The following is a 22,109-nucleotide window of genomic DNA, read 5'->3' as shown; positions in this document are numbered from 1 at the left end:
TGATCTTAAATAAATATAAGTCTCATGATAATCAAATAATGCAATATGTTTGAAGCAGTTATTCATATACATAAATTAACATTGACCTGCTTTGTAATGCACATGAATTGGAAACAAAGCATTCGCCATTCAACGTGACGACTCAGCGAAAGACAACTTTCCTCAGTTTCACAGAATTGTGATTTCTAAGAATTCAAGATTTATTGTAAAAGAATAGATCAAACATTTGTTAATTCAAGTTTGTGTACACAAGAAACACATGAAATTTAAATAATGTTTAATGTGAGAAATAGTTAGCTCTTTTGTAATAATCAGAAATATAGAAATGTTAGCATTGAAGTGAAATACAATCAGTACAAGAACGCAAAAAACTGTGAATGCTGGAACTCAGAAACAAAATCAGTAATTGCTGGAAAACAACACAGCAGGTCTGGCAGCATCTGTGAGAAGCATTTAGTGTTAATTCTCTGGGTCCAGTGACCCTTCCTCAGAATGTATTTTTGCTTACAGCCAATTCAATCCAACTAAGCTTCCATACTGAAAATTATTTTGCTAAGATTAAGAGATTGTAGAGCGCAATATTGTTTGTCAGTTGATGTATTGAGCCATTGTTCCACATCGACAGCTGGATATATTGCATTTAAACAATGATTACCAGTTAGACATTAGCAATAATTCGTTTTAAAATGGCTGAAACCAAATTTAAGGTTGATAATAAAATCCTTATTGCAATGTAATTGTGCAGTATATCTGAAAAAACTGAAATATTGAAGTGAAAAATAATTAGCCATCTCTTAATTGATAAGGCTGATTAATAATCCTTCCATTAATATGAGAATTCAAATGAAAGAGAATGAGATAGTTACTATGAGTGTTGGGTGAGAAAACTTTGGTTGATTGCAGGTGTGTTGACCTGAAAAGAGTGTTAATATTTCATTGTGATACTGGCACTAAGAAATAATGGATTCAACTAAAATATGAATCTCATGATTGTGTGAGAATTGAAATGACAATCAAATAATAATTAATGTTAGAACTCAACACTTAAAATGGTTCAATATATTCAAAGCAATTTGTACTTGATATTCATTAAGATCAGTAAACTGAGAATTAAAATACTGGGTTAATTTAAAACAAAAATCACACCTTCAGAGATTATTCATCAGAATTGTTTTGTCATTGAAAAAACCTCATTTATTCAAGAATTCTGCATTTCCCTCATTTTCTGTCTTTTTTCCACAGGGATCTGTACTGGAACCCTTCTGGTTATGATACAAATATATAGAAGTGACATGAATTAAAATCTAATTGGGTGAGTTAATAAGCTTGCAGATGATACAAAGTTCAGTGCAGTTGTGAATAATGTAGAATGTTGTTGAAGAATGCAGCAGGAAAAAAGATAAACTGCAGCTATGGCCAGAGTAATAAAGGTAAAGCTTAATCCATACAAGTGTGAGGTGTCTCACTTTGGGAGCTCAAATGTTAAGGAAAAGTAGATAGTTAATGGCAAGACCCTGAACAGCTTTGTTGTTCAAAGGGCTCTTGGCATTCAAGACCATGGCTCCCTGAAAGTGTCCATGCAAGTAGATAGGGTGGTAAGGAAGGCAAATGGCATGCTGGCCTTTATTAGTTAGGGAACTGGTTACAAGAGTCAGGATATCATGTTGCAACTTCATAAGACTTTGGTTAAGGCGTACTTAAAGTATTGTATTTACTTCTGTTCACCACATTACAGGAAGGATATGGAGGATTTGGAGAGGGTACAGAGGGCATTTACCAGGATGCTGCCTGGATTTGGAGAGTCTGCTTTTTTGTGGAGTGGCGTTGGCTGGGGCAAGAATTGATTGAAGTCTATACAATCATGAGATACATAATTCAGGTTGTCAGTCAGGAAGTTTCTCCCCAGAGTTGAAACGTCAAAACTATGAGGCATGCATTTATGGCTAGGGGGGGAGAAGTTCAAGGGGCATGTGAGGGGCAATTATTTTTTACACAGGGAGTGATAGGTGTCTGGAATGAACTTCAAGGGTTGGTGGTGGAGGTAGATACATTAAGGCTATTTAATGTTCATTTAGATAATTTGGATGGATATGGATCAAGGGTCGGCAGAAGGGATGAGTTTCTTTTGCATTATATTCAGCATAACGTTACGGGCCAAAGGACCCATTCCTGTGCTGCACAGATCTTTGAGAGAAAACTAATATCTCACTCATATGACATTTAATCTAATCAATATTTAGCCACTGGTGTCAGAAATAGGAAGAAAATAAGTAGAGAACGAACTTGACTATAATCTAAAGATTAAGAGATATCTAATGACATTTCACCAATAATTACTGTTTATTTCGAAAAACAGCAATGGGAAGTTTCTCATTAACATGCAGTTCATTGACAGCATATTAATAATTTAGTTATTGCTAATATCTAACCACTGATCAATCCAGAAAGGGATAGAAAAGTGGAATTATGGCTCAGTACATCAACTGATGGAAAGATATTGAAGTGTTCACTCTCCCAATTATTATGAATATCGATGTATGTTTTGATTTGATTTGATTTGATTATATTTTTCTTCAACACAAAGATTTATTGTAATTCTGATCACAGTAAGATTTAAATATTTTAAAGCTAAAAAAATTTAAATTTGTGACATTTTTTGTAAACAAAAAAATAGAATTTACAGGTGTTTGCTCTTTCCTTTATCAATCAGAATACATTTGGAATTGTTGCAAGTTATACATTTGTAGAAGGAAGAGAAGATGTCTGCAGCTGAATAGTCACAGTGAATGACCTTTTCTTCCGATTCCATCCGACTGCTAAACATTCTCATTATCTTTTTCTTTATAAGAAAAACTGCTTTAAACGTATTCAGCAGTTGTATTTTTTATGAATTTACAATATGTCGATTTATCTTTCTTCCAATTATCCTGATATTAATATGTAAGTGAGAGCATATGTATCTCTAGTAGTGTCTCTCCTAAGAGACCAGATAACCAGATGCAGAGCCATTGCCTTGAAAGCTAGTGCTTCCAAATAAACATGTTGGACTATAACCTGATGTCATGTGATTTTTAACTTTGTCCACCCTAGTCCAACAGGGAGAAAGTGAGGACTGCAGAGCTGAAAATGTGTTGCTAGAAAAGTGCAGCAGGTCAGGCAGCATCAAAGGAACAGGAAGAAGGGCTTATGCCCGAAACGTCGATTCTCCTGTTCCTTGGATGCACCCTAGTCCAACACTGACATCTCCAAATTATTGTTGCACAAAGGAATTTTAATTTTTAAAAGAAAATATGACTTTAATTAAGATCTTTAACACACGATTATTAATCCCTTCCTATATTAATATAATTGTAATTGAAAAAAAATGCTCACTGAACACGGCACACACAACCACACAAATGTCTTCCTGTTCATCTAATTACTGCTCAAGAGAAAAGCCTGAGTAAATATTTTATTGTTTCTGAGAACAAGAATCACAGTAAACATTTGTTGAGCAGTTCCATCCAATAAATGCACTTGATTTCTTAAATTTCACTTCAGTAATTGCACACGACATATTTCACTAAACCTAATAACAATGCATTATTACAAATGACCGAGGACGCTAACATCAGTATACATAGATTTCCAATCCCCTTGAAGTATCGCAAAATAAAATAATGTATTTTGGCTTAGTACAACTGTAGTTGAAAACATTTTGAGCTCGCACATTAAAAATCTTTATCTGCTTATTCAGACAAAATAGTGAAACTTGGCACTGTAAATTTATTTTGACTTTCACTCATGAAAATACTCATGTGAATCGTTTCTCATTATCTTTCTAGTTCTGATCCAAATGTCAAAATATTTACGATAATAAAACTTCAGGAATAATAAGTGTTCTTTGCAAGAATGATATGAAGATGTTCAAGGTCTTCGAATTACTGTTGAATAGAATACTCTTCATAAGGGCCTTATTGTCTCGAGCCGATGTTTTCTGTGACTGGTATTTTTTTTGACTAGTGACTGATGTGTTTTCAAATCATGTGCACTGCAGAAGGATTTTTTAAATTTTCAATTTGTTATGAGCAAAAAAACTGTTTTGAACACGCTGATTTACTTTTTTTACTCCAAAGTTACTTATCAATGTACACTCATCACAAAATTATGGAAGTTCCCTGTATCTTATTTTCACTGTCATGCACACTTTCACTATCTACTTATTAACTTCCTACTTCTGACAGGAATGTCTAAACATTGGTCATGAACAAAAGTATATAAATTAAAAGCACGTCTCAAGAAGCAAACCAATGGATGGTAACATGTCATTCTTGTAATCCTGCTTGTTTGACCCAAAAACAATTCTGCTGAATAATAACTGAATGACTCATTTTTGTGAATCCATAAAGCTAGCTATTATATTGTATTCCTCAGTTTACCGATCTTAATGAATATCCAATAATCATCACAGCAAAGTGCTTTTAGAATATTAAATCAATTTATTTTTACAGATTATAATGTTATTTTTCCAGTCATTGCCATTACAATAATTGTACAGTTATTGGAGTTAGTCTTTCTAACAAATAGTGAAAATCGCATTTCAATTGCATCAGTTGTTTCTGAGTACGAACACTACAATATAAACATCAATTTATTTCTCAGTTAAACGATCCCATAATGGAACCAATGACTTCCCATTCAATGCCTCATTGTAAATATTTGATGATTGCTCATTTGAATGATCACGGTAATCTCAGCCTGAAGTGTTCAGAGAACTGTAATTACTTTTCATTAGAATAATTCCTGGTCGTTTCTCCACATTGTTCAGTGAAATAATCAACTAAGATTTCTCAGTATTCTTAAATTAACTGATAGAATTTGGACAATCCAATTACTGCTATTATCTAATCATTGTTCAATATAGTTCAGGGTATATCTGTGGAATTATGGCTCATACATGAAATAATGTAAAGATTTGCAGTGTATGTTGTAAATATCAATTTTTATTTTAACCCTAGCAAAAGTTGAATTGATTTAATTATGTTTCGCTTACATGTTAACATTTACTGTATTTATAAACACGGTACAAGTTAATCATTTTTCATGGAACAAAATCATTTAAAATTCTTATGACGTTTTGAAGTACAACAAAAGGAACTAACGTCTCTATTGTTTCATGAAATAGTCACAGTACATTTTGAACTTTGGGAAGTGAACATTTCTGGAAAGAAGGGAAGTTGTCTTCAGATGAATAGTCACATTGTGTGACTAATTCATTTATTTTCCTATTCATTTATGTTGCAAAAAAAATTTGAATTTTCCTTTTATTCTGTGAAAACTTGCTTTGAACATATGGAATTATTTTATTGATTTTTGTTCATCAGTTTACAATGATCAAATGATAAGGCATTTTTTCCTCTCATGGATCATCATGAGATTCATATTTAATTAAAGTCATTATTGCTTTGTTACATCATTACTGTAAATACTAATTCATTTTTTCAGTTCATTACACACAGGAAATATGTAATTAATTCCCATACAAATTATTATCTGATTCGTTTTCATTTGTGTTGCCACAGAAAGCATGTGGTTATGGTCCTACCCTTCCGGGGTGGGAACATTATGAAGGGTCCTTGTGGAGCTCTGACAGTGTCTCTACAACAAGATCAGGAGGAATGATTTCAATTCCCACCTTCAGCAGAGATGTGTCAGAGCAGCTCCAAATATTCATGAAAAAATATGTGAGCATAGATTGAACTGCTTTTCAAAACAACATGAAATATACTTCAATCTGCTGTGCATTTCAATCATCACCATATCTATTACTTATTTTCTTCAGGTCACTGATAAAATGATGCATCTAATTCTGCTAGTTCAACATTCCTTGAAAAAGTAATTGAGAATATTGCAATCTTAAATTTGGAAGAGTCTAAGAAATGATACTGATTTTTTTTTCTCTGTTTGAAAGACATTTTAAGCATATAAATACTTATTCTCCAGTATTATAAAGATGAAAAAATAAACAGTCGAAATTCCTCTTCAGCAACTTCATATTATTCATTGGTCAGTTGATCACCCACAATTGTAACTAAATATTGCAATTCATCTAAATATTGTTATGTGCTTTGAACAAATTAAATTTCTTATTAATATTTATTCTTGAATTGTCAGGAATTTGTTTTTATTTTCCATCCACCTATTCATAATTCATAAGATTGATATGCTTTCAAAATATTGACGTGTTCATGTGAACATTTAATTTGTCTCTCTCTCTCACTTATCTCACTTCATGCATGACAGCTTCAATGCATTTTGCTAATTAACTCTATGAAACTTAAAAATGTTGTTGACTTTACTTCTTTTGTATGCAAGAAAACAATGTAGGTACACCCATTTGTTCTTTAGCTCAAATAACACTAAATTTTAAATTATTGAAAAGACTACACTGGGGGAAAAAGAACGAGTCTTCATCTCAAATATCACATTAAATGACACTTTTTCAAATCATATGACCTCTAAAATGATTTGTATTTTAATTTCATTATAAGAAAAGAAAACTGCTTTGGAAATGTTAGAATCTGTTTCTTTTACTTCCAGCATTAGTTGTCAATGAACAATAATCACGTAATTATCAGTCATTTTGTGCAAAATAATTTTCTGTACCAAATGTCATTTATTCAACCTTTTGCTCACTTTCCTGGTCTAATTATTTTCTTCCTTATTCTGATATAGATGTCTAAACATTTATCACGATAAAAATTTAAAAAATGAACATGACTCAACAAAAAAAACCCCAATGTTGAACTGTGTCAATTGTTGCTGAGTATTTTTTAGAATTATTAAAGCGACTTTTTATATATTAATTTTCTGTTTATCAATCTTAATTATTACGTAATCGACGTCAGAGCAAAGTGCTTTCAAAATATTAAGTTAAGTTATCTATCAATATTCTAGAAACAATGAACAATTACAATAATTACACAGCACTTTGTGCTTGTTACGAAGTCTAAGTTAATGTGTTTTTAATATTTTCTATATTTCTTATTGTGAATGCTACAATATAAAAACCTGTTTGGTGGGGCCAATACACCTAGAAAAGACCAATAACTGCCCTTGCGACATCCTTTGTAAATATCTGACTTTTGCTCATTTGAAAGATCACAGTCATCACAGTCATTGATATTCAGAGAACACCAGTTACTTTACACTGCAATATTTCTCTTCATTTCTGCACATTACTCAGTGGAATAGTAAGATGAGATACCTCATTATTCTTAAATTCATTAATAGTAGTTTTAAAATCAATTTGTTGCTAATATCGAATAATTGTTCAATTTAGTAAAGGATGTAAATGTGGAATTATAGTTCCATATAATAACTATTGCAAGGACTTAGCAATGTACAATCTCTCAATCATTGTGAATATTGCTTTTCATTTTAAACTTGGAAACACTTCTGAAATGATTTGATTGTAATTCACTTCAATGTTAACATTTATTGTGCTTCTAATCATAATAATAGTTGAATATTTTTCTTGTGCAAAATTATTTAAATTCCGATGAATTTTTTTGAAGTGCCCAAAAAAAGGATTGACATCTTTCTTGTTTCATTAAACACTCACGGGAAATGGTGGCTTCTTAGAAATCAGACATTTTCAGAATGAATGAAAGTTGTCTTCAGCTGAATAGTCCCACTGACTGACCAATTCATCATTTTGTTCCAATTTACGTGTAGAACAAAAGAAAAATTATGTTGCATTTCATAAAATGAGAAACTATTATGAATATCTAGAATGATTGTATTCATTTTTATTTATCAACTTACAGTAATCACACAAATCTGTCAAGTTGTCATTCTACAAATTATCATAAAAATCATATTTAATTAAGACATCTGTTAACTCCCATCATTATTGTAAATTACTATTTAATTTTAAGTACATTACACACAGGATCCATCCATTTAATTCCAATCCAATTATCACAATAAACATCTGATTAATTTTCACTTGAGTGACCACAGTGAGCATGTGATTATAGACCTGCCCAGCCTGGTTGGGAACATTATGAAGGAATGTTGTGCAGCTCTGATAGTGTGTCTGTTACCAGACCAGGAGGTACAGTTTCAATTCCCACCTTGCACAGAGTTGTGCCAGAGCAGCTCTGAATGTTGATTAGAAAATATCTCAGAATCAATTGAATTGCCAATAACAGAATGTATCTAATTCCACTCAATCATTATTCGTTAGAAAATATTTGAGAATGTTGCGGTCATACAGATGAAGTATACAAAGTTGATTGATTTTCTTTTGTTCTGAAGAGCTGAATTCAAACAGTACATAGAACTTGATGCTCCAGTGCTATAAAAATGAGGAGAAAAAATAAATTTCTTGTTCAGTCAAATAAACAAATGCCAATTCCTTTTATTTATCAATTTTTAATCATTGATCTGTTTATGAATTGTGTGAAATTTGTTTTTCGTTTTCCACTCACCTATTCATATTGAATGTGAGATTGAACTGCTGTGAAAATATCCAAGTGCATTTGAAATTTGACTTTGCATATTTATCACAGTGGGATATATGTAAAGTAGTGTTACTTCTGCAATCATAATTGTTTATTCAAGGTAAATGAACTCACACCAGTGTATAATTGTTTCAGCCAAGAGCTGAGTTAACAAGAATGAAAACTATGTGAAGGAAATATATAATTGCTTTTGTATTAGCTAAAATGTGCATACAAGAATGAAATGTGCCTGCAAATAATGGTAGATGTTATAGCCAAATAGTTAAGGTATTGTGAGGGGAGGGGGTGTAGGTTAAGCTAGATGTGCCTGTACAAACAGTTACAAGCATCTGTTTCCCGCTTCAGCAGGAACAAAACAAAACCATCAAAAGGTCATAAGGCTCGGTGTAAATAAAGAATAAAAGGAAATTATGCTTTGGTTAGCACGGAAATAGATGGCAGTGAAGAAGGATAAATAACAATAAGACCACAGAGGGAGGTGGTCAAATGGCCTTGTGAGGCCAGAGATAAAAATTTTGTCAGGGATGAGGCTGGATGAGTTCAGAGATAAACAGCCAGGTTTAGATTAGAAACAGATGTAAACAGGGGAGGAGCAATGGGAGGAGAGAAGAGTAACGAATTACATAAATATTGTGTACTCGTTAAATTCAGTGTGTGTGTGTGCCTTGTGGACAATGAACACCACACCCCTCTTGCAACAGCAAGTGACTGAACTTTGTTTCTCACAATCACTTATCTCATTTATTGCATGATGTCTGAAGTGTGTTTTGTTCAGCAATCATATTAACTATTTAAAGAGTCTAATCTTAAATAAAATCCTTAACACCCAATTATCAATCTATTCCTAATTCATGTTATTATCTCAATTTTCTTGAAGTCAATGTTCACACAAAACAGTGCACATAAAGCGACACAAAGATATTCATCATCAGCTGATTACTGTTCAGTGGAATAACCTGAGTATCTTATTGTTCCTGAGACCAATGACAACAGTAAGCATTTGTTTACTCGTCCATGCAGTAAGTGCATTTGATATCTTATATTTCAGTTCAGTTGTTAACGATGATTTATGTTGTTTAAACCAATAATTCTAATTTATCATGGATATTGACTGTAATACAATAACACTGGAAACAATTTTTTAAATATTCTAACAATCTTTAAGCTCCTCTTCTGTTGTGTGTGTGCAAGAGACAATTCAAATTATAACAATTTTTGTTGCAAATTCAACAAATGCTACATTTTGAATTTATGAACTTCTTACATTTTTGCAAAAAGGTTAGTCTTCACTGTATGTCACATTAAAAGACTGCTTTTTCCAATCATGCATGCTACAAAATGATTATTGCTTTCATTGCATTGTAAGAAAAGAAGTGTTGAATTTTTTTGTTGTTTCAATTCCAACACTATTCATCATTGTACAATAATGACACAATTATTACAATCACTTTATAGACCACCCAGCAGTGACTTCATTGTTTGTTTAGTTTCATGCTCATTTTCATGATTTATTAATTCTCTTCCTAATTCTCTTCCTAATGGAACGGGTGCAGAGGAGGTTTACCAGGATGTTGCCTGGCATGGTAGGAAGATCGTATGAGGAAAGGCTGAGGCACTTGGGGCTGTTCTCATTGGAGAACAGAAGGTTTAGGGGCGATTTGATAGAGGTGTACAAGATGATTAGCGGTTTAGATAGGGTTGACAGTGAGAACCTTTTTCCACGTATGGAGTCAGCTGTTACTAGGCGACACAGCTTTAAATTAAGGGGAGGTTGGTATAGGACAGATGTTAGGGGTAGATTCTTTACTCAGCGGGTTGTGAGTTCATGGAATGCCCTGCCAGTATCAGTGGTGGACTCTCCCTCTTTATGGTCATTCAAGCGGGCATTGGATAAGCATATGGAGGTTATTGGGCTAGTGTAGGTTAGGTGGGCTTGGATCAGCGCAACATCGAGGGCCGAAGGGCCTGTACTGTGCTGTATTTTTCTATATTCTGTGTTCTATGTTCTGACACTTTGATTATAATATTAATCAACGTACCATCTCTACAAGGAATCCAGTGGAAAGAAATTCACAATTTGTATATTGCATATATTTTTGAGTTCAGAAAAGAATTTTGTTCAATAATCACTGAATGTCTCATTTTTTCTTTAAAAGTAAAGCTAGCTACTATGTTTTATTCCTCAGTTTACTGATCTTAATAAATATCCAATCGACATCACAGCAAAGTGCTTTTGAAATATTGAATCATGTTAATTCTTCATATGTATTGCATATGTAGGCAGAGGACATACACAACCCAAACTCAATTCATACATAATATTTATATGATTTGATTTCTTTTGTTTTACATTGCTCCTCCCCTGTTTACATCTTCCACTTCCCTAAGACCGGCACCCATTACCCCTGTTTATCTCTTGCCTTATCCGGCCTTGTCTGTGACAAAATGCTTATTTCTGGCCTCACAAGGCGGTTTGACCTCATCCCGCTATAGGTCATTGTTAGGCATATTCTTTCTTTATCATTATCTACCCCCTTCATCTGTGCCTTTCCCGAGGCTGTTCTGATCCCTATGACCCTTTTAATTGGGGTTTGTTCCTCTGTCTCTGTAAAAGTGGGAAACAGATGTTTATACCTACTGTTTGTACAGGCGTATCTAGCTTAACTTCATCCCCTCACAACATCTTATCTACTTGCCCGTAATGTCTACCATTGTTTTGCAGTCACATTTCATTCTGACATACAATTTTAGCTAATACAAAAACAATTATATATTTCCTCCACATCGTTTCCATTCTTGTTGACTCAGCTCGTGGCTAAAACGATTACACTGGTGTGAGTTCATTTTACTTTGTAAAATGGAATTACAGAATTGCAGAAGTAACATTAATTTACCTATATCCCACAACCAGTTTTTCTTTTACCTGTTGAAACATAGTTGTATTAATGTAAATATATTTCACTTCAATGCTAACACTTAAGACAAGCATTTTTCATGCAACAAAATCCAATGAAAAAGCATCAGCATCTCTTTATTGTTTCATTCAACAATGACAATAAATTTTGAATTTTTAGAAGTTGAACATTTTTAGAAAGAAGGAATGTTGTCTTCAGTTGAATATTCGCATTGAATGACTTTTTCACAGTATCTGCTGTTTATTCTCTTCTTCGGGTTCCCAAGAAAAGAAATTAACTAGTTCTGCTGGTTCTAAATTCCTGAAAAATATTTGAGAATGTTGCGGTCTTAAAGGTGAAAAGCTAAGTGATCGTAAGTGATTAGTTTTTTTTTGGAAGAGCTTGATTCAAACATTTCGGACATTCACATTGTTATTCTGCTGTGTTACAAGGGGGGAAAGCAAGTCACTTTCTTCATCTGTAAAGTAAACATATGCCACTTCCAATTATTCATTAGTCGGCTAATTACCTACATTTGTAATTAAAAATTGCAATTCATCTATATATTGGAATGACCTTTGATCAAATTAAATTTCTAATTATTTTTCATTCGTGAATTGTTGGAGTTTTTGTTGTTTTCCATTCCTGTATTCGTATTGAATGTAAATTTTACATGCTTTGACAATAGCGGAGCATGTTCATTTGAAATTTGTCTTTGCATACCTCTCACTGATTTTACTTATTGCATATAGTTGCACAGTCGCTCAGTCATTAACAATGCTGCCTCACAGTGCCAGGGATCTCGGTTTGATCCCATCCTTGGGTAACTGTCTTTGTGTACTTTGCCCATTCTCCCCAAGTCTATGTGACTTTGCTGTGGTTTCCTCCAACAATCCAAAGATGTGCAGGTTAGGTGAGCTGGCCATGCGAAATTGCACATTGTGTTCAGGGATGTGTATGTTAGTCAGCAGTAAATGTAGAGGATTATGGTTGGGAAAGTGTTTGGCTGGGTTACTCTTTGGAGGGTAATTTTTTTCAACGAAATGACCTGTTACCACACTGTGCTAACAGGGATTCTACAATAGTTTAATCGCGTTTCTCTAAGCAATTCTAACTTTTTAAAAGTTGACTTTAGTTAATACCTTGAACACTTGATTATCAGTGTTCCTAAATCTTGTAAAATATCTCAATTTTTTTAAATCATTGCTCACACAAAACACTAAACATGAGGCCACACAAAGGTCTTCATGACCATCTAATTTCTGTTCAGTGGAATAATCAGAGTAACTATCTGATTGTTCCTGAGATCAATCCCCACTGCCACAGTAAGGATCTGGTTATCATTCCCTCCAATAAATGCAGAAGTTGTCCTCTGGTATTTCATTTCAGTAATTACACATGATACTGGTTGTTCAAAGCAGTGGTTATTCTTTATTATGAATGGCAAAGGATTCTAACGGAAGAGGTGTTCATATGTCCTAATGTGTTGCATGATCACAAACAATTTTCAGTCCAAATATTGCACAAAAAAGTGTCAATTTGGTTTTGTTCAACTGCCGAGGATAACATTTTCAGTTCATGTCCATTACAAATATTTGGAGCAAGTGAGGAAAGCAGGTGCTGGAGATCAGATTCAAGAATGTGGTGCTGGAATAGCACAGAATGTCAGGCAGCATCTGAGGAGCAGGAGAAACCATGTTTCAGGCATAAACCTTCATCGGGAATCTCCGGCTCCATGGATGCTGCCTGGTCTGCTGTGCTTTTCCACCAACACACTTTCGACATAAAAATATTTGCTTATTTGGAGCAAATACTCTCTGTTTCCTCTGTAATTTAAATTTACTGTGCTTTCTATTCACTCAAGTTCTCATTTTAATAGCTCCTCGTTTTCTTCTTAATCCGATACAAATCTCAAAACTCCGGGCACAATAAAAGCGATATGAATTATAAAATTAGTATCTGGACAAGAGAACCAATGAACAGCTACATAGACCTCTTGAACAACAAAGATATTAGAATGAAAAAGCAATGCCTTCCAAAAAAATCTCTGTACATCTGTATCCTTTTTCAATTCAATAATCCAGTTGATCTCTCTTAATGATGATCTAATCAATGTCATTGTGTAAACCACTGATAAAATTGAAACATTTTATTTGTTAAAATGCAAAGATTCATTCTCAATTCGTTATTACAACAATGAGTGAACCATATTTTATCTGTCCGCTAAGGTCTAGTGACCTGTGGCCCATAATTGAACATTCTAAATATTCCTACAGCTGGGAAAAGCAAAGCTAAAAAGGTCAAACTAAAGGAAACAGTAGACAAAGTAACCAGCTCCGGAAAACAGTGGAAAGAGCTCACAAAGGTTCGGGAGATCCTGTTACAACCAGCCCAAGAGTTGTGTTTTGGAGAGGTTGAAGCAGACTTCCTGGCACCTTGACTTCCAGCCAGTGCCTGAGCATTAGAAACCTCACTTGAGAATGATGACAAGTGAAGGGTGTTTGCACGAAACCCATTGAATGCTTAGAATCCAGAATTTTGGTAAAATGTTGTGAAACGTTTCCCAGATCATGGAAATCAGCTCAACATTATTGAAATCAAAGTACTTGTAATGGTCTTCAAGACCACCTAATTACTGTTCGGTGAAAAACACTTTGTACGTGTCTTATTGTTCTCAGGATGAATAATCATAGCAAACATCACAGTCTCACCAGATCCAAACATATGTAAAAGACACCTTATTATAATTTACACACTACATCTTTCCCAGATCAATGATAACACCTTATTACTTATGACTGAGAATACTACGTGTAACATGTATCGAGATGAAGCAAGTCCTGAATATAGCATTTTTTTTCTGATAGATTCCCAATCCAAAAATTATGATAAAAATGATATTGTGGTTCATTACATTGTCAACAGATCCCCATTAAATGTATTTATCCATTTATTCAGAGACAATATTGAAACAAATACGTTGATAAATGCTGTTGACTATATGCTTCTGTGAAAATAAATCTTCCTTATTGACTTATTTTCATTATAATTCTGACTCAAATGTTGAAATATTGATGATATGAAAAATTGCATGAATTAAATACAATGCAGAATTGTTCTTATTATATATTATATTTCTCCAGAAGAAAAGGAGAGAAACCAAGTATAGAAGTCTTGAAGATCTGAGAATTTTGAATGACAAAACATTTCTGATCAACGTTCACTGAATGTCTAATGTCTTTCCATATCATCATGCCAGAACTTGCATTCTCAGCTGACAGATTAAGAAATATCTAGTCAACATCAGAGCAAATCCATTTAGAAATATTGAATCATTTATTTTGCCAAAGTTCTGAAATTAATTATCAATCATTGTCATTCCAAAAATCACACAGTAATTCAGTTTAGGTTTTGTAACAAACATCGTCAAATTCACATTTTAATTTATTTCAGTATTTCTTAAGTGTCAATATTAAAAGAAAGAATAATAGTTCTCTTATTCCAGGATAACACAAACTAATTAATGATTCCTTATCCAACACTCAGAGATAATATCTGTTCCCTTCTCATTTGAATGTTCACAGAAATCATTGGATTAATATTTGGCCTGACATATTAAGAGACGTCTGATTATTTTACACTCCAATAAATGCTGTTCTTTTTTACACATGACGGGCGGCTAAATGAGATTTCTAATCATTTTTAAGTTTGCTATGAAATGTTTTTAAGATTAATTGTTGCTTATATCTAATATTTAAGAATTGATCAAATCCAGTATAACCAGCTTTCAGTGTGAAATTAAGGCTCAGTAACGTAAACGTATTGCACTGTACAGAAACCAATGATAGCGAATGGTGATTTTTATTTCAATACTTGAATCTTAGTTGATTTGCTGTTCTGGGCATGGCCTGCCCCCATCTGGAATAGAATGGTCCATATTGGCTCTTACAAAATGCCTGACAATCAAAAACAGGCAGCCTACCTTAGAACTAAAATACAAGGTGTCAGGGGGTGATAAACTAGACTAACATTCTGTTCCAGCCTTAAATTAGAAGAAAGCACATTACCAATGGACCTACTCCAAAGCCAGGACTACAGCATTTCAGACATTTCTTGATAAGAGCATGCCGACATACAGACAAATGACCGATCCTGATCTTCATAAATGAAAGGATAATTGTCCCAGTAAATGAATAAACCGAAGCTGCAGGGTGCAGCCCAGTTAACTCACTAAGCAGCTATCATGATAACAGAAGAGTTCATTTGTCAGATATAGTTATTATTTTACAGTTACTCAGAATATTAAACAAAGTTTCTAATTACAGATGCTTGAGTATAATAGGGGAAATTTGCAACATAAGTTTGATACATGTAACCAATGCCTACTAAAAACATTATAGAAAAGCACTTAGACAGAGATTTGAAGTTAGCTAGTTTTAGGAATTAACTTCACTGTATGATGTTGACAGCCCATTAATTATAAAGTCCTGACAGAAAGAGTAGCTAGACACAATATAACGAACTTTATAACACAAGTCATATTACTAATGTTATGGCAAGGAAGCTAAAGTTAACTGTCTTTTCTATTTCTTTGTACATACATAATTAAGACAGTGAACAATATGAGGGGTAATTGGCTTTGATAAATTAAAATATAAAGTATAGCAGAATTCAAAATGTCCCAACTGACAAGGTATCCTGAGAGGCGCAAGGGAGTTCAGGAATAACTTTGGAATCTAAGTCAATAAGATGCATGGAAAGATCCCAATAGGAATCTGGGGATGTCCATTAGAATGCCCATCTGCGATTATGTGTTTCAATTGGGTGGCTGGATGAGGAGGGAAGGGCTGTAACCACATTGCATGTTGCCATTGTGATGCAGAAAGTCCATAAAAATGCTGCTTTTTACTGTACATGTTACCGTGTGTCATGGATCTGCCTTCCGAGATTGATCTTGGGGGATGATTCCTTCATTAACTCGTTGCTGCATGAGTAAACATCTTCCACATGCCTGAGCTCAGCCTGCCTCCTGAGTCCTCATTCCCTGTCAGGGGAAAACACTCCTACAGCTATGATGACATTTCAATTCAATACAAACATTTATTGTGTGTGAAATGATTACACTCAGAGCGATATAATTTTCATGATAAAATTGCTTTACATTTACTTGTTTTGGTGTACAAGAAAACATTTCGATGATATCCATTTGTTCTTTTGTTCAACCAACACTAAGTTTTAAATTATTGTAAAGACAACAATGGGGGAAACGGGGATGAGTCTTCAGCCCAAATGTCATATGAAATGACTGTTTCCTTTTTTCAAACAAATTGCCCTCCAAAATGATTTTTATTTTCATTTCATTATAAGAAAAAAATTGCTTGGAAGTGTTGACAATTCTCCTTTTCCTCCCATATTAGATGTCAGTGAACAATAATCACACAAGTATGAGAATTCCTTTCCATATCAAATGTCAGTGACTCTATATTTTGTTCACAATAATAGTCACTTTCATGGCCTAATTCTTTTCCTCCTAATTCTGAAATAAATATCAAAACATTTATTGTGGTAAAAATTACATCAACAAAATTGACATGACTCTTCAAGAAAACTATTGGAAGCATATAAATCTTGCATTGCCTGCATTTTTAAACAAAATCTTTTTTTCAATTGCTGCTGAATGATTTTTTTCACATCATCCAGCTAAATTTTATGCTTTAATTTTCAGTTTCTTAATCTTAATGAATATCCAATCAACATCAGAGCAAAATGTTTTCAAAATATTAAGTCAATGTATCTGTCAGGATTCTAAAAGCAATTATTAATTACAATAATTGCACAGCAATTTAACATGGACTTTGTCAAAATGCAGTGTTTTTTTAAAATTTCATTCATTATTTCTTATTGTCAATGCTACTATATTAATACCTACTTGTTCAGGCCCATGCACATACCAAACGCCCAATAATATCCCTTACAAAATTCTTTGGAAATGTCTGATTTTTGCTCAGGTGAAATATAACAATTATCTCAGCCTTTGAAATTCAGAGAGCTCCAATTACTTTTCCCTGCAATATTACTCTTCATTTCTACATATTTCTCAGTCTAATATCAAGATGAGATATCTCATTATTCTCAAATTCACGAATATATATTTTTAAAAATCCCTTTGTTGCTAATATATCTAATAATTGTGCAATCCAGTAAGGGCTACAAATGTGGAATTATGCTTCTGTACAATAAACACGGCAAGGACATTGCAATGTACAATCTCTCAATCATTGTGAATATTGTATTTATTTTAAACTTGGAAACATTTTTGAATTGATTTGATTATAATTTACTTTATTCTGACACTTACTGTATCTCCAATCACAATATCAGTAGATTATTTGGAGATATCATCGTCCATTTCAATAATCACAGTATCTGCTGTATACTTTCTTCTGGTCACTCATAGCAAAATGTATCTAATTCCACTCAATCAAAATTCCTCAGAAAATATTTGAGAATGTTGCAGTCATAAAGCTGAAATATACAAAGTCACAATAGTCATTAATTTTCTCTTGTTCTGTAGATCTTAGTTAAAACAACACAGAATTTTATGCTCCAGTGTTATAAATATGAGAAAAGATCAATTACTTCTCAGTAAAATAAACAAATGCCACTTGCTATTATTTATCAATTTTTAATTAATGGTCAGTTTATGAATTGTGTGAGATTTGTTTTTAACTTTCCAGTCATCTATTTATATTGAATGTGATATTGAAATAGTGTGAAAATATCAGAGTGTGTTCATTTGAAAGTTCAATTTGCATATCTCTCACTTACCCCGTTGATTGCATGATGGTTTAAGAACGTTTCACTCGTAAATATCAAAAACTATCTGATTTTAAATCATATCATTCGCACCCAATTATCACTCTGTTCCTAATTCATGCAAATATCTCAATTTTATTGCACCCAATGTTCACACTAAACATTACACATAAAGCAACACAAAGACTTCCATCACCATCTGATTATTGTTCAGTAGAATAACCTGAGTAAGTACCTTATTGCTCCTGAAACCAATGACAACAGTAAACAGTTGTTTACTATTCCATGCAACAAGTGCAATTGATATCTTCTATTTCAGTTTAGTAGTTAATGATGATTTATGTTGCTTAAAACAATGCTTCTACTTTATCACGGATATTGACTGTAATACAATCATGCAAACAACAAACGTTTTGTCATTCTAAAAATCTTTAAGTTTACTTATTTTAAATTTGTGTGCAAGAGATATTTCAAATTACAACCATTTTTTGTTGTATAATTCAGCAAACCTAAATTTTGAATTTGGGAAAGTATCCTTTTGCAAAATGGAAGCAGTTTTCAGTTTATACAACACAGGAAATGACTTTTGTTTTCAAATCACGCGCCCTGCAAAATGATTATTGATTTCATCTAATTTGTAAGAAAATAACTGTTTTGAACATGTTAATTCTTTTTCTCTTTTCTATTCCAACATTATTCATCACTGTACAATAATGAACAATTATTATAATTCCTTTATGTACCAAATGTCAATGACTGTATCATTTGTTCACTTTCATGCTCACTTTCATGATCTATTAACTTTCTTCCAAATTCTGACACAAATGTCTGAACTCTGACCATAATATTAATCATCTAAATTAAAATAACATGTCTCTATGATGAAACCATTTGATAGAAATTCATATTTATTTTGTTACCTTTAATTTTTATTAAAGGAAGAAAAAACTTTTCTATAATCACTGAATGGCTCATTTTTTTCTTGAATTCATAAAGAGAGTTACTATATTTTATTCCACAAGTTACCAATTTTAATAAATATCCAATCAACATGACAGCAAAGTATTTTTGAAATATTGAATCATTTTAATTGATCATATAGCAACATTATCAAGTCATTGTTATGATAATTATTGTACAATTCTTTAAGAAAGTCTTTTGAACAAGTAAAGTGAGATTCACATTTTAATTTGACCAATTGTTTCTGAGTACCAACACTGCAATATGAAACTTTATTTTCAGGTCAAGTTTCCCACAATGGATCCAAGGACTTCCCATCCAACATTAATTATGAATGTCTAATGTTTGCTTATTTGAATCACAGACTTTAAATTCACAGACCTGCAATTACTTTTCATTGCAATAATTCCTATTTGTTTGCACATATTCCTCAGTCACATAGCAAAACAAGATTTCTCATTATTCTAAATTCATTGATTGAATTTTATAATTCAGTTGTTGCTCATACCTAATCATTATTCAATCTAGTATGTGCTGTGAGTGTGTAATTATGGCTCTTTACATGAATAACTATTGTAGTGTGCAATCTCTCAATCATTGTTAATATTAATTCCTATTTTACCTGCAGAAACATAATTGAATTCATTTAAATATATTTCACTTTGATGCGAACATTTACTGTATTTCTAATCATAATAAGATTTAAGTATTTTTCATGACACAAAATCATGTAAAATTCCTACGTTTTGTTAAGTCAAATGAAAAAGAATGAACATTTCTGTATTGTCTCATTAAACAACAACTTTTTCGAAGTTGAGCATTTTTGCAAAGAAGGGATGTTGTCTTCAGTTGAACAATCGCATTGAATGACTAATTTACAGAATCTGCTGTTTATTCTCTTTGAGTTCCCAAGCAACCAAATTAACTAATTCTGCTGGTTCTAAATTCCTGGAAAGTATTTGATATTGTTGCAGTCTTAAAGATGAAGAAGTCAATGTGATTGTACTGATTTTTTTTATTGGAAAGAGCTAAATTCAAACATTTCAGGAACATAAATTGCTATTCTGCAGTGTTACAAAGATGAAAAGCAAGTCCATTTCTTCATCAGTGAAATAAACAAATGCCACTTCCCGTTATTCATTAGTTAGTTAATTCCCAAATTTTTAATTAAACAATGAAATCCACCTGAATATTGTTGTGCCCTTTGATCATATTAATTTTCTAATTGCTGTTCATTCATGATTTGTCAGGGATTTCTATTTTTTTGTTTTCCATTCACCTATTCATATTGAATGTAAGATTGATACGCTTTGGCAACATCCGAGAATGTTCATTTGAAATTTGACTTTGTACATCTCTCACGTATCTCACTTCTTGCATGGGGCTGTGCATTGAGAACAGAGAATCAGTGGTTAGCACTCGTGTCTGACAGTGTTATGCACTTGGGTTTGATTCCATCCTCGGCCACATGTTTGTGTGGAGTTTGCATGTTCTGGTTTTCTCCCACAATCCAAAGATATGCAGGTTAGGTAAATTGGCCATGCTAAGCTGCATGTTCTGTTCAGGGATGTGTAGGTTATGTGCATTAGTCAGGGGTAAATGTCCAGTAATCTGAGAGCAGAATGGTGCTGAGTGGATTATTCTTTGGAACGTCAGTGTAGACTTGTTGGGCCAAATGGCCTGTTTCCACACAGTAGGGATTCCATGTAATTAGGATTGTGTTTCGCTAAACAAAACTGACAATTTTTTTAAATGTTGCATTTAAAACTTATCTTTATGTCAGTTGTCAATCTTGTAAGATATCTCAATGTTACTAAATCAATGTTCAAACAAAACACTGCACATAAAGCCACATAAAGATCTGCATGACAATCTAATTACTGTTCAGTGGAATAATCACAGTAAAATTTTATTGTTCCTGAGATCAATCACTACTATCACAGTAAGGATCTGGTTATCATTCCCTCCAATAAATGCAATCGTTGTCCTCTGGTATTTCAGTTCAGTAGTTATACACCATACTGGTTGTTCAAAGGATGATTATTCTTTATTATGAATGGCCAAGGGTTCTAACGGCAAGCGATGTCGTTTGATCTGATTTGTTGCATGTTCTCGAACAGGTTTTCACTATAAATATTGCAAAAAATGTGTTAATTTGGTCTTGTTCAACTGCTGATGCTGACATTTTCAGTTCGTGTTCATTAAACAAATTTGGAGAAAGTGAGGAAAGCTGAAGCTGAAGATCAGAGCCAAGAGTGTGGCATTGGAAAATGGCAGGCACATCCAAAGAGCAGGAGGATCGACCTTTTGGGCTTTGGGCCATCATCAGAAAAAATTCCTGATGAAGGGCTTATGCCCAAAATGTTGATTCTGCTTCTCCTCGAATGCTGCCTGACCTGCTGTGCTTTTCCAGTGCCACACTCTTGACATTAGAAATATTTGACTGAATATTCAGAGATTATACTAAAAGGTGCCTCTGTCAATTTAATTTACTGTGCTTTCTATTCACTAAAGTTTTCAAGTTAAATGCTTCTCCTTTTCTTCTTAAATCTGATACAAATATCAAAATACAGAACACATTAAAATTCACATGAACTATAAATTTGCATTCTAGACAAGAAAACCAATGGAAGGTAAGATAGAATTCTTGAACAGCCTACACATTTGAATGAAAAAGCAATTCCTTCCAAAAAATATTTGCCCGTCTGTATCTTTCTTTGAATTCAATAATGCTGCAAATAGTTTATAATTGTCAGTTGATCTCTCTGAATGAGTACCGAATCAATGTCAATGTAAACAGCTGAAACATTAACAACAGATTGATAACTGGGTGTTAAAGATCTTATTTGAAGTGAACATATGTTTGGAATTTACTTGAATTCCACCAGGAAACATTCTTGAATCAAAGTACAAGAAATGAGATATGTGAGAG

The sequence above is a fragment of the Chiloscyllium punctatum genome, chromosome 4 (assembly GCF_047496795.1).
Source record: "Chiloscyllium punctatum isolate Juve2018m chromosome 4, sChiPun1.3, whole genome shotgun sequence".
NCBI lineage: Eukaryota > Metazoa > Chordata > Chondrichthyes > Orectolobiformes > Hemiscylliidae > Chiloscyllium > Chiloscyllium punctatum.
The sequence above is the reverse complement of the archived record's forward strand: the minus strand, read 5'-3'. Positions refer to the sequence as shown.